This window comes from Tursiops truncatus, chromosome 5, assembly GCF_011762595.2.
Source record: "Tursiops truncatus isolate mTurTru1 chromosome 5, mTurTru1.mat.Y, whole genome shotgun sequence".
NCBI lineage: Eukaryota > Metazoa > Chordata > Mammalia > Artiodactyla > Delphinidae > Tursiops > Tursiops truncatus.
In genome coordinates, this window is record NC_047038.1 from 34,590,563 (window position 1) to 34,603,841 (window position 13,279).

Here is a 13,279-nt window from a genome sequence, read left to right on the forward strand (position 1 = left end):
AAGACATACATAATTATGCATATCTACTAACTGTTACAATTTACCTTAACTATTAATTCTTCTTCATTCATATGAATAATTAGAATTAGCTCTATTTTCAGTTTTTTAAAGTGTTTTTGAGAACTAGCTCATTTCTAAGGACTAAATACGTTTAATCTATGCTTTTTCATCAATGAGATTGTTCTGCTTTCTATTTTTCTTTGTACAACATATTAAGTAGCCAACCCACAGCCAAGAGTTAGGCTCTTGTCAAGGAATAGCAAACTTATAGTCCTAACTCTTGTCAAGGAATAGCAAACTTATAGTCCTGTCAACACATATTAGCAACTGTGGACAATCTCTAGCTACCTATAGATTTCATGCATATTCATATTCTTAATATTATAAATATAATGTTTTGTTGAAAAGTACATTGGTTCCATCCTATTTAGTAAAGCTCTCTCCTTTACTAAAGAATAGGTGATTATTCAGCTTATCCTGTACATTGTATTTTTTTAGCATGGTAACTATGATTTCCTTAGCAAGGTAAATTTCCTTTGACTTGTGAGAAAAGTAAATTAGAAAATGAACCAAATTATTTTCAATAGGAACTCAAGGAAACATGCTTGCAGTAGTTTCAACAAGTGCCCTGTTAGTTAAAAGAAAATGATGTGTGGGCTGAGTATCTAACTAAGCTCCTAATTTCTCTGCACATATTTATCATTAACCTATAAACCTAACTACTCATTTTCACATCTGGGTGTACACTGTGGTTATTATTACAGAATCAGGTATTTCACCAGACATACTTTTTTAGCACACAGCAAACATAGTGTGTTTGACTCTTTCATTCAACTCTCAACAACTAATGCTTAAGTCAAGTATGCATTTTCCAAAATTTAATGAAACTACTATCAGAATAGAATGTCAAGGTGCCAGCTGTCTCCTGTTTGGCTTTCTGGAGATTTATTTATTGATTAAGTGGCTTGCATCTCTACAAGGCCACCACTCACTTTTCTAAGGCCTTGACCACAGACCAATCTATTACTTGGCTGTTGAATTTTCAGCAGGCAGTGTCTACTTGAATATAATCTACCAAAAGTTCAGTCTTCTGATATAAGCCACAATAAATCAGTGGATAGATACTTAACCCTCCCAGAACTCAACCTAGAGGAAACAATTCTTCTCATGCTCAAGGAGTCATAACAACAGCTGAGAAATGCTTCAGGGAGAGCCGAATATGCCTATTGATGGGTTATTTAAGCTTTGACTAAGTAGGAGTTTTATGTTGAGGATACTCATGAACCATGATTTACAATTTTCCTAGTAGGCTATATTGCATATGTGATGATCCAACTACATGTGGAAGTTTCCTTTGTATGTGAGGGATTCTGGCAGTGACACCTACCACTCTTGATAGACAGGAAGCTCTTGATGATAGGACTCTAGGAGGATTTTTCCCTCCTTCTTGGCTACATAGGCATTTCTCCCTTGTCTATACACTCCCTTTGGAGTATCTTTATTTTGAACAGTGGCAAGCATTTGGGATATAATTAACTGGGGTTACAGGATTAGGGTTAAGGAATTGAAGTGTTCTGTGAGTTGGTGATGATGGCCTTCCTCTAGGGGCACATATACCCTTCTTCCTTGTACTAATGAAGAAGTATGCAATGGGTACTGCCATTTCTTCTAAGCCTAGGATCTCAGTGATGTCACTTCAACTTCTCAAGCCAGGTAATAAAAGATGTGGTAATGGAAGGGAATGGAGGGAACTCAGAGAGAGAGAAACAAAAGGATAAAGGCTATGCTGTACACAAAGCCCGGAGAAGAAATTTGTAGACTTTTATCATGATTTCAAAATAATAACACTTACCATTTACCAAGAAGACAGTATACCATAGCTGAAATATTGTAAGAAGGAAAGAAATTTGGTACGCTAAACAGTGCAAATGTATACAAGTGACAACATGAACAGTCAAATTTATGGGGCTGGGCAGATAGAATGGGAAGTAGATAGAGGTGGCATGATGACAATGTCATCCATGATGAATAGTATTCAAGTGCTTATTTGTGTTTTTTCCCATATTGATAAAACAACAGTCATTTTGTACTGAATTTCAATCAAGGGTGCAAGCTAGAATGATGAAGGTAAGGCAACTGGTCATGGTTACATGCTTTAAGTTGGGTGAATAGACACAGATGGCATCAGATACCACTGACATGTTGAATATTTGGGACATCTGTGTCATTAATCATGATTATTTTTTCCATTAATGCATTAGGAAGAAATAAGACATTTTCTTTCTAAAAGAAGTCTATCGAACAGAGATTATTTATAGACATTCACATGGAATATCTGACACACAACAGGATAAAAGTAATGGTACATTCAACTAAGTATAAATCTGTGAGTAGATGAAGTTAGATGCCTTGGAAACAAAGTAACAGGTTATGCAGAAGAAATGTAGTCAAATATACAGGGGTGGGATAGTTGGAGTGAGGTATCACACCTACATAGCTAAAAAGCTGAACACTATGGGTAGCAGCTAATTTGCAAAAGGACGCACACATAATGGTAAGGGAAACGCAGGTTCCTACAGAGGTACCATGTTGAAAGATAATATCCGCAATCCAAATCTGAGCACCATGATTATAATCAATCATCTTCCAGAGTTTCCAGTGCCCGGTTCTGGAGGGATATATTATATCCCTCTGTGCTGAAAGTCCGTGGAATATTTTTGTCTCTCATTTTGAGCATTCTGACATACATACCAAGAAAAGGCCATTTTAATATCATTATCAATTAGCATAATCAATAAGTCACAGAAAGAGTACAATTCTGGGCATTCTGTTAAATTGGTTGAATAGATGTGGCACTGCCTTATACACATATCTTTGTGCAAGACTTGGTATCTGGGAGATAAAAGGGTGGGAGGTATGGGGAAGAGGTCAATGAGACCAGTGAGAGTCCTGGATCAAGCTGGAACTAAATTGATTAGCAAGAGGGCAAATAAGGAAACAGGACTGATATGTGTTAAATGTATGCTGTGTGCTACACTTTGTCATGTATTCTACATATTCTATCTTAATACATAAAAAAGCCATTTTAACCCTTTATTCCTACACTAGTCTGAAAGCTGCTCTGAAGTATCACCTGATAATGTCTTCTCTGCCCTTTAAGCTGTGCTGAAAGTCCCTGCAATTTTAAAGTCTGTCATTTTGAACATACCCCCCCCCCAAAAATATTTAATGACCATCATCACTAATTAGCACTTACCAAATATTCACAGAAAAAGTACGAGTGTGAACATTCTGTTAAATTGGTTGAATAGGGCTGGCACTGCCTTACAGGCAGTTTAAAAATAAATTTTATAGCTATGTTCTAATTAAGAAAGTAATATATAATAGTATAAAAAACTGGAAAATACTGAGAAGCATAAAGAAGAAAGTAAAAGTCATCCAGAAGACTCTCACCTATATTTGACCATTATTTATAATATTTGACCAAAATTTGACCACTATTTATATATTAGTACATTTCTATTCCTCTTCATATAAACATGCACGTTTTAGCATAGTTGAGAGCATATGATACATAAAATGCTATATTTTACTTTTTCATTACCCTTTACTTTTAAATAATTTCTTGTATTAAGAACTTCATAAAACGTAATTTTGATGCTTATATATTTTGTGTACTATAAATTATTGAACCATTCATAGGATACTATTTTTTTCCTAATTCTTTATTGTTTCAAATAGTACTGTGGCAACTGTCTTCCCTCCTCTTTATTTGTTCTTTCAACAAATTGTTATCAAACGCATTTTATGTGTCAGGTACCTTATGCCAGGCACTGTGCTGGGCTTTGGAGGTACCAAAGTGAATAAATGAGGAGGATAGCCTATAAACACAAACAAGTACACTAAAGTATGATAAATGCTAACATAATATTGATATAAATCTATGTTTACATTTCTAATCACGTATTATTGGGTCAGTGTGAAAAAACATTTTGAAGACTTTAGCTGTGTGCTGCCTAATGGTTTTCCAGAATGATTCTCTCAATTCACGAATGCATTGGGAGTGTGTTAAGATCACATTTCTCACCAAACCACTATTAGCATATTATTAACATTTGATAAATATTTGATAATTTTATAAGTAAAAATATTTCCTAATTGACTTATTTCTCATCTCCTTATTAGTGAGGTTAAAGCATATTTTCATATGCTAGTCAGCTTTTTCTATATCTTTATGAACTATTAGTCCATTATCTTTTCATATTATCTCATTGCAGCATTAGTATTTTTCTTATCCATATGTATGTTCTCTTTACACAGGGAAGTTATTTACCTTTTTTGTGATATGATTTTAGTAAATATTCATACTCAATTTTTATGCCCTTAAATTTTATTTATATTTTTGCTATGCATTAAATTTAAAAATGTACATGTTTATTTTGATATTTTATTTTGTGATTTATTTCCACACAGAATTATATATTTTTTCACAAGCATTTAGTTGAAGGATGTATTTAAGTGTTTCTCATTCATATATAACTTTTTTTTTTCCAGTTGTAAAGACAGTTTCTCATCTAGGTCACCATGAGATACAGAGGGTTTATTGACTGGTACTAGAATGGGTCAGGGGAGATATCAGGAATGTAGGGAGCTCTGGCAATCTGCTGGTTCTAAGCATCTCCCTCTGGTGGAATTTCAAGTATCTCCAAGTATAAATTCCCCCCTATAACTTGGCCTCGTCATGATCCCACATGACCTCCACTTACTTCATTCTCTCTCTCTTTATATAGACTGTTCACATTTGCTGACTGAAGCTCTCCATGTTTGCCTATTCAGATTCCAAAGACCATGGCCCACTTCATCTTTATATACCAGATCTCAATCTAAATAAATTGCTGGTCAATATATAGATTGGCTGTTCTTGTGTTGGGGTCCACCCTTTGACTACTCAGCTGGGACGAATAGGAAAGGAGTGTAGTGCCAGTGAGTCAAATTGAACAAGATTTGTCTGTGGGCTGGCGGGTATCCCTTAGAATGGATTGTGGGTGTTGGAAGTCCTGTGATTGACACTGCTGTCAAAAAAAACAGTTGCAGGTAGAATGTAATTGAGCATTCAGGAGATGATAGTCCTAATCTCAGCTCTGCTGCCGACCGGCTCGGAGTCCTTATTCAAATCTCTTAACCTTTCATAAAGCACAGTTTACTCATCTGAAAAGTGTCATAATTCTATAGTCTTTAAGGTTCACTCCAATTCCAAAATTATCTACAGTTCTTTTATACAGTATTTGACCATCTGAAAAAAAAAAAAAAAAGGAAAGCAGTTCTCTCTATTCCGTAAAGCTGCTGACTTTGATGAGTAATCAAAGCACTAGTGAGTATTAGCATCACTTAGCTGTGAACTGAATGAAGCAACATATTTCAGAATATTCAAGTCTTGAGGTAGTTTAGAGAACTGATATTCAGGAGGAATAAATATGCAGAGTCTTTGGCTGATTACAAGGTAGTTCAGTTAATAATATGGTGTGAGCAACCCATTTATTATTTTATTTATTTCTTTTGAACTCAATAATAAAATCTCCTAAATTCCTGCAGAGAACAATCGGCACAAAATGCTCCTCGAACTACCAAACCTAACAACACTTAAAACACAAAATCAGTAATGTCAACAGAAAAACTTTTAAGGGCAGGTTTGTTATTCAGGGATGATCAATGCTAGCTGCCATAAGAACCCCCAAATCTCAGTAACTTAGTAAAGTAAGTGTTTATTTCTGGATTATATCACAGTTTGGATATTTGATGTGTGGCCTTTTGCATGATGATTAAAGGATCCTAGCCCTTTCCATCTGTGGCACTGCTGTCCTCTAGGCCTTCTTCAAAGTTCTCCATAGGTTTCTCTGCTTTGAACTGGCAACAAGCAAAGAGTGAGTGAGTGGAGCTCTTGGTCAGCCCTGGAAGAGGTATAGAATACTTCCACTCATGTTCTTCCAACAGGAGGCAGGAGCACAACCCTACCCTGAACGCAAGGGACTTTGGGCAACAGAGTCTTCCTATGTGCCAGGGGAGGAAGCAAGACTGATAACGTCTAGCCAGTCGGCCACAAAGGGTGAAACGTGAACTATATGCTAAAATGAATACTCAAGGGACCACACAAAATGAAGTTTCTATCTTATGCCTGCACCAATAATAATGAAATTGTCTGAAGCAAATTTACTTCCTAGAAACTGAAAATAAATTTTTATATAGAAATAAAAATAATTTACCAAGATAGTTTGGGGGAATTCTTATTGATCAGGGAAAAATGTTGATAAAGTTTACATCAGGTGATGACATTTAGCACAGATTTTGGTGATATTCTTCCCAAAGTAAATTTTTTCATGAATTCTTTACCATGGAATTTTAGATCTCAGGCACATTGATGTAAGGTGACTGCCAACAACACTGGCAATGTCTAGGAGGAAGTGTTTTCATATTGGTAGAGATACACATTATAACAAAAGGCTCAGTAGGAGAGTCTGGATTTTTACATGATATTATTTTGTACACAGATGTCAGTCACCTTTTTACAGTTTTTGTTCTTAGTTTCACATAAGAAAACAAACAATAAACTGTATTTATTTTATCTTCTAACTTCATTCATCGTGGTATCCTGAATTACTCCTCATACTTGATTTTTCCGTCTCCTTTCTACTCATCCTTCATCCATACCCCTAAACAGAGTATTTTCCCCTGTTTCTACTATCTTATTCTTTCTTTATGAATTTTTTTAAGGCTTCCAGTAGACTGCTTAGCATCTTTTCCTTAAGCTATATCCCTATTCCCAGTACTTTTGTGACTTGTCTATCAGTTACACTTACCCAATGATTCAGAGTATATTAAAAAAATAGAACTTTAATTACTGTTAATTAGATGATCTATATACATTCTGTCATGCACAGAAAAACAATATTGTTGTTTTGAATATGGGAGTAATTTCTGCCACATTCAGTTGTGTTGTGCAATGCCATGTTAACCAACAAAAGAAACCAGTGCTAAAATTCTAATCTGAAATGATTTTGATTTTTTATAGTGTTTTGTTTTCTGGCTGATTGATCAATATATGTATATTTAAATTTAAGGTTTCCTAGATTCAATTGTTTGGGGCATGAAGGTGACATTCTTTTCATTTCATATGCGTGACATAATTCTTTTCCTCAAATAGATAGCATAGAAGCAGTATCTTACATCTTTTTCCTTTCAGATACAACCATTGCTTTGTCAGAAAAGCAGAATATAAAGCTTATTCTCCATCATCTTGGTTAGAAGCCCATTTATCAATAAATAGTCTTCCTTAAGTTGTCTTCATTTTGTCACAATAAACCATCAACAATTCCAAAGAATGTTGCAATTAAAATATTTTTCAAGAATCATGGTTGTTATGGATACTGCTGAATATTCTACATTGTGGAATGGTGCATTATTGTGAGATCTAATATTTATCAACCCTTAACCCTATTAAGACCTTATTAGGAAAAATATGAAATTTACATTTCAGTCTCAGTTCCACAATTCTGAATAACAGCATCAGGTAACAGCTCCTAATGGAGTCATTTTGAATTGAACATTTAGTAAAAGAGAATTATCAGTATAAAATTGAAGTTTTGCAATCTCAATAATTAAATCCACTGGCTTATCCCCTCTTGTGGTAATAAAACATTACTGTAGCCATTTTTACAATTGATCTACACTAACTGAATACCTACTAAATACAAAACATTGTTTATTTTGCCTATAAAAAAATGGGCATAAGCTGATTATTTTTCAGCTTATGGAAAGACAACCTAGATATGAAAAGAGCTGGGTAGAAGGACAACAGAATTTTGAGGAGGAATTTTAAGTTGTAATTCCTACCTTTACTCACATTGTGCTGCATGGATTATTGTCTACAGTAAGAAAAAAAAAATAGTACCACCAGCCCAGCACCAGTGACAGATGGTGGGAAAATAGCAGAATGGAATTCGTGCTTAGCTGGGGTAGAAGGTAAATAACAACAGATTTTCAGGCATTTTGACTGACTCCTGAGAATCCCCTCTTCCCCACTATCCCTGCCAGGACCAGACAGGAGGAAAGGAGGATCCCCCAAGAGTAGAGTTGCTGACTGTGGGGAGAGATATGCAAAGAGTGGTTCAGCTCAGATTGTAAAGTTAGAAAATCTCAAACTTGAGGTGAATCCCTCCACCTAATACCACAGAATGGAGAGTTAGTGGACCAAAAACTTAATATAAACAAAAAGTTAAGTATAAGGCAAGCATAATCAGCATTCTCCAAGACATAAAGGAGAATATTGGAAAAGAGAAGCAGAATAACATTTTAAAGAAAAAAATAAAGTACTCAGTAGAAGTTTAATTCTCATTAAAACATGAGAATGAGTACAACTGGTTAACAAATTAGTGACTTTAAAGATTAAGTTGAGGAATTCAAAAAAGTTATCAGGAAGGGACAAAGAAAAAGAATAGTAAAACAAATTAGGGAAGTGAAGGAAGGGTGTGCAAGTGTTAACTTCCACATTAAAGGTTTTCCAGAAAACCAATTGGAAAAAGAAATGGCAGGGAGGATATATTTGAAGAAATAATGACCTAGAATTTCTAAGAATTAAAGAGAGAGAAACATTGACAAGTTTCACAGTAAACATTGACAAGTTTCATAGTACCACAGCTTTAGGACAACAAAAAATACAAACAGGGCTTCCCTGGTGGTGCAGTGGTTGAGAGTCCGCCTGGTGATTCAAGGGACATGGGTTCGTGCACCAGTCTGGGAAGATCCCACATGCCGCAGAGCGGCTAGGCCCGTGAGCCATGGCTGCTGAGCCTGCACATCCGGAGCCTGTGCTCTGCAACAGGAGAGGCCACGACAGTGAGAGGCCCGCATACCGCAAAAAATTAAAAAATAAAATAAAAGAAAAAGAAAAAGAAACTTGATATGTCCAATGGAAGGTATGAAAGGAGAATTAATGTATAGAAAATATGTAATAGAAAGAAATCAATAAAATATGAAGATAGAAATGAGTGCTAGCAACAGTTGTAATAAATGTAAATGTGTTAAATTCACTGACAAAACAGATCTTTAGAATGAATTAGAAAAACATCATCCAACAATATACAAAATATAAAAGAAACACTTCAAATAAAAGATAGTGAAAATTGAGAATAAAAATGGGGCTTAAAATTACAAAAAAAAAATGTATTAGGTTATTAGAACCAAGCCTCTCATTGTAGGCAACTAACAAACGCATTAAATATTAAAATTATTTTTATATTCCCAGAAGAGTTGATAAGAACAAGCCAAAATTGAAGGGAAAATAAGAACCAAGAGAAGTAAGCAAGTACAAAAGCTATTTTGACTAAAATCTGGCAAGTTTGAAATATGCCTCTACTTTAGGAACTCCACTTTTCTACTGAGGTTCTTTGTCCACACATGCAGAAATCTAGAAGTCTCTGGGAATATAGTCCCTTTTTGTACAGCCCTTGCCCAGTGGCTGGCAGATACAGGAGTATGACAGCTTAGTTTCCTTGCCTTAGATATCTGAGACGTGTAACTTCAGAGTTCCTCCGTAGGATCAGGCTGAAGCTATGCTCTACAGGTCTTTGAGATTATACTCCTGCTTGGCTTTCTTCTCTTCCCTCTCCTGCTTCCCTTTCATATAAACATATGAGCAATGTGTGAGGTTTACAGTGAGCAAGTCTTTTATGCCTAAAACAGCTGTGTGTGTATTTGGTGGTATATTTGGGAAATGAGAAAACAGAGAGAAGGTAGGGATTGTTAAAGGAACAATTGTGTCACTGGGCATAAGATTGAAAAATTAAGCTGGGACTGAGTTTTGCAGCATCATTAACACTAAACTAAGTAGATTCAGTTATTCTCCAGGTAATGAGAAGTCAGTGAAGGCTTTTTAAGAATAGGAGTGATGTGATAAGTTCTATATTTTACAGCAAAATTGTTGGAACCATGAAAGATAGCATGCAAGTTTTTATTGGAGTCCAAAGAAAAAATGATGAGGAATTGAGCTGAGTCAGAGACTAAAGAGGAGTGGATGAATGAGAGACAAATTTTAGTGATACAATTTACAAGACAAGTTTACCATTTACATGTGAGAAAGGGCAGGGGGAAGAGTTAGAAATGACTTCAAAATCCTTCATTTTTTAATTTAGGTAGCTTATTTATTGATATATGGAAGGAAAAATGAGGAACAAGTTTTGACAAGAAAGATATTGAGTTCAACTTTGCATTTTTGAGATACATATTGAATAACCATGTGAAGATAAATAAAACCTGTAAAAGGGAGTCTGTAATTAGAGTTTAGAGATTGGTAAAATTTTATAAAATGAGAAAACGTGAAAGCTGAGGGGAAAATCCTGGGTAAAAACAACATGTAAGGAGTAGAAGCAAGAGTTGAGCAAAATAGACATAGCCAAGAGGAAATAGCACTAGATAAGAGGAGACTACGGTAGTATCATAAAAACAAATGAGAAAAGGGTGGAAAATATAGGGTTGTTGCTATAAAATGTTGCAATAAGGATTGAAAATGTGCTGTTCTGCATGGCAATTAGAATGTCGTCGATAACTTTTCTTCGTACAGCTTTAAGAGAGACTTAAAAGTAAAACTAGAGACTGCTCTTTGAAGAATTTGGACTGTGAAGAGTGAGACAATGTCAAGAAATGATCTTTTTTCAAGAATGGGGATAACTAAGCATGATTAGTTATGGCAGTTAGGAGAATAAGAAGAGGCCAATGGAAAGGTGGAGGTTGAATAAATGAAACATTTGATTAGAAAATATTTTGAAAAAGGTATGGCACTGAAATTGAATTTATGTGAGCTAACACATAAATGTTGCTCTAAAGGAGTCCATCAGCTGATTCTGAAATCCACATGTAAATTCAAGAGACCAAAAATAACCAAAGCAATCTTGAAATGGAAGAAAAAAGTTGTAGAACTCAGTTCTAAAACTTACTTACAAAGCTACAGTAATCAAAAGGTGTGGTACTATCATAGACATATACATCAATGAAATAGAAATGAGGGTCCAGAAACTAACACTTACATCTGTGGTCAACTGATTCTAACAAAGATGCCAAGGCAATTCAATGGGGAAGGAGTAGTCTTTTCAATCAATAATGGTGGAACAACTAGATATCAAGATGCAAAATATTGAATCTGGACGCTTAATTCACATCATACACAAAATTTAATGCAAAATGGGCCAAAGACCTAAATGTAAGAGCCAAAATTATAAAGTTTGTAGAAGAAAACACATGAATAAATCTTTGTGACTTTGGATTATACAAAGATTTTTTTTTTAGCTATGAGATGAAAAGCACAAGCAAAAAAATGAAAAAATGATTAACTGAATAGCATCAAAATTTTAGATTTTTGTGCTTCAAATGACATCATCAAAAAATTGAAAAGAGAAAATATTTGCAAATCCTGTTTTCCATGAGAACTGTATCCAGAATATATGAAACTCATTAACAAAAAAGGATTGGAAAATATTCATAAAGATACAGGAACATCTAATAAGTACATTAAAGATGTTCAGCATTATTAATCATCACAGGAATGCAAATCAAAGTCAGAGTGAGATATCACTTCACAACTCACTATAATAGCTGTAGAAAAAAAACAGTAAAAAGTTGGTGAGGATGTGAAGAAATTGAAACCCTCAAACATTGCTGGTGGGAATGTTAACTGGTGCAGCTACATTGGAAAACAGTGTGGCAGTTCCTCAAAATATTAAATATAAAGTTACCACATGATCTACAAATCCACTCTTAAGTATTTACTCATAAGAAACATGTCTACATCAAAAGTTGTACACAGATGTTCACAGGAGCATTATGCATAATAGCCAAAAAGGGGAAACAACCCAAATTTCCAACAGTTGCTGAAGGAATAAACAAAATGTGGCATATCTCTTCAGTGGAATGTTATTAGGCAATGAAAAGGAATGGAGTACTGATAACTGCTACTATTGAATGAACCTGAAAACAGTATGCGAAGTAAAGAAAGCCAGTCATAAAAGACAGTAGAGGGCATGATCCCATTTATATGAAATGTCTAGACTAGGCAATTCTATAAAGACAAAAAGCAGATTAGTGGTTGTCTGGGGTTGGCAGTGGGGAGGTTGAATAAGGGCAAATGGGAAGTGAATGCTAATGGACATAGATTTCTTTTTGAGGTAATGGAAATCTCCTAAAATTAGATTGTAGTGATGATTGCATAACTCAGTAAATAAACTAAAAAAAATTGAACTTTTTAAATGAGTGAATATTATGGTATAATTTTATCTCATTAAGCTGTTTAGAAGGAGTCCACCCTATTGCTGCTTATCACAGAAAATGTGCTACTTAGGTTCTAGTAGAAAGGCTTTTATTATTTTGGAATTTTTCCAAAGGCTACTCTCAGTTTGGGCCACATAGTGAAGGAATTTAATACTACTGTTTAGGAAGATTGACTAAACTGTGGATCTGAGTTGTTGCTGGACTGTTCTACAACTCTACTTTCACCATCAGAAGAATGAAACAAAAGCAATGGAACCAAATAATTTTTAGGATGAAAACTCCATATTGCCTATCATGTGTTTACAGTTTGTTGACTTGATGTTCATTATCGATTGGATTTTCTTTTGTACTTGAATTTTATCTCTGCTTCTACTCTGAGATTATGAATGAAAGCTAGTATTTTTCAACTTCACTCTTAAAGGTAAATTGACCTGCAAAGATTTAAGTTTCACAACTGAGGTCAGTGCACTGATCAATCTGGCTTGGAGTGCTAGACAATAGAAAACATAGATGATAAGGTTGTGTCAATCTCATTCATGCTATTTTGATTTACTTTAAGGGCTAAATTAATATTTTTTGACAGGACAGTAAATTCTCACTTTTAATTATAAACTAAGAAAACAGGATTATGTTGGATAGTCTTTTTTTAGTCTATTATAATGCATGTATTTCTAAACACAAATAATTTTTTACATTATTTTAAACAGGATTTAGAACTGCTCAGAGCTTAAATATCATGGCACTCAGATTCTTAAAACAGGACCACTATCCTAGGTGTTATGGACTGAACGTTTTTGTACCCCCCCAAATTCACATGTTGAAATCCTAACCCCCAATGTGATGGTATTGGGAGGTGGGGCTTTGCGGGGAGTACGGGCATGAGAGTGGAGCCCTCATGAATGGGATAAGTTCCTTATGAAAGAGACCCCTGAAAGCTTTCTAGTTCTCTTTTGCCCATGTGAGGATA

General features: G+C 34.9%; 1 long non-coding RNA gene across 2 annotated transcripts in view; it reads left to right on the top strand.

The window, feature by feature from the left end:
* The window catches only part of LOC141278679 (uncharacterized), a 33,888-nt gene extending 29,035 nt beyond the window's left edge, over positions 1–4,853 (top strand). For both annotated transcript variants that reach the window (XR_012331718.1, XR_012331717.1), the window contains one exon: positions 4,791–4,853. This is a non-coding gene — a long non-coding RNA (uncharacterized lncRNA). The remainder of the gene's footprint in view (positions 1–4,790) is intronic.
* Positions 4,854–13,279: the final 8,426 nt, after the last annotated feature.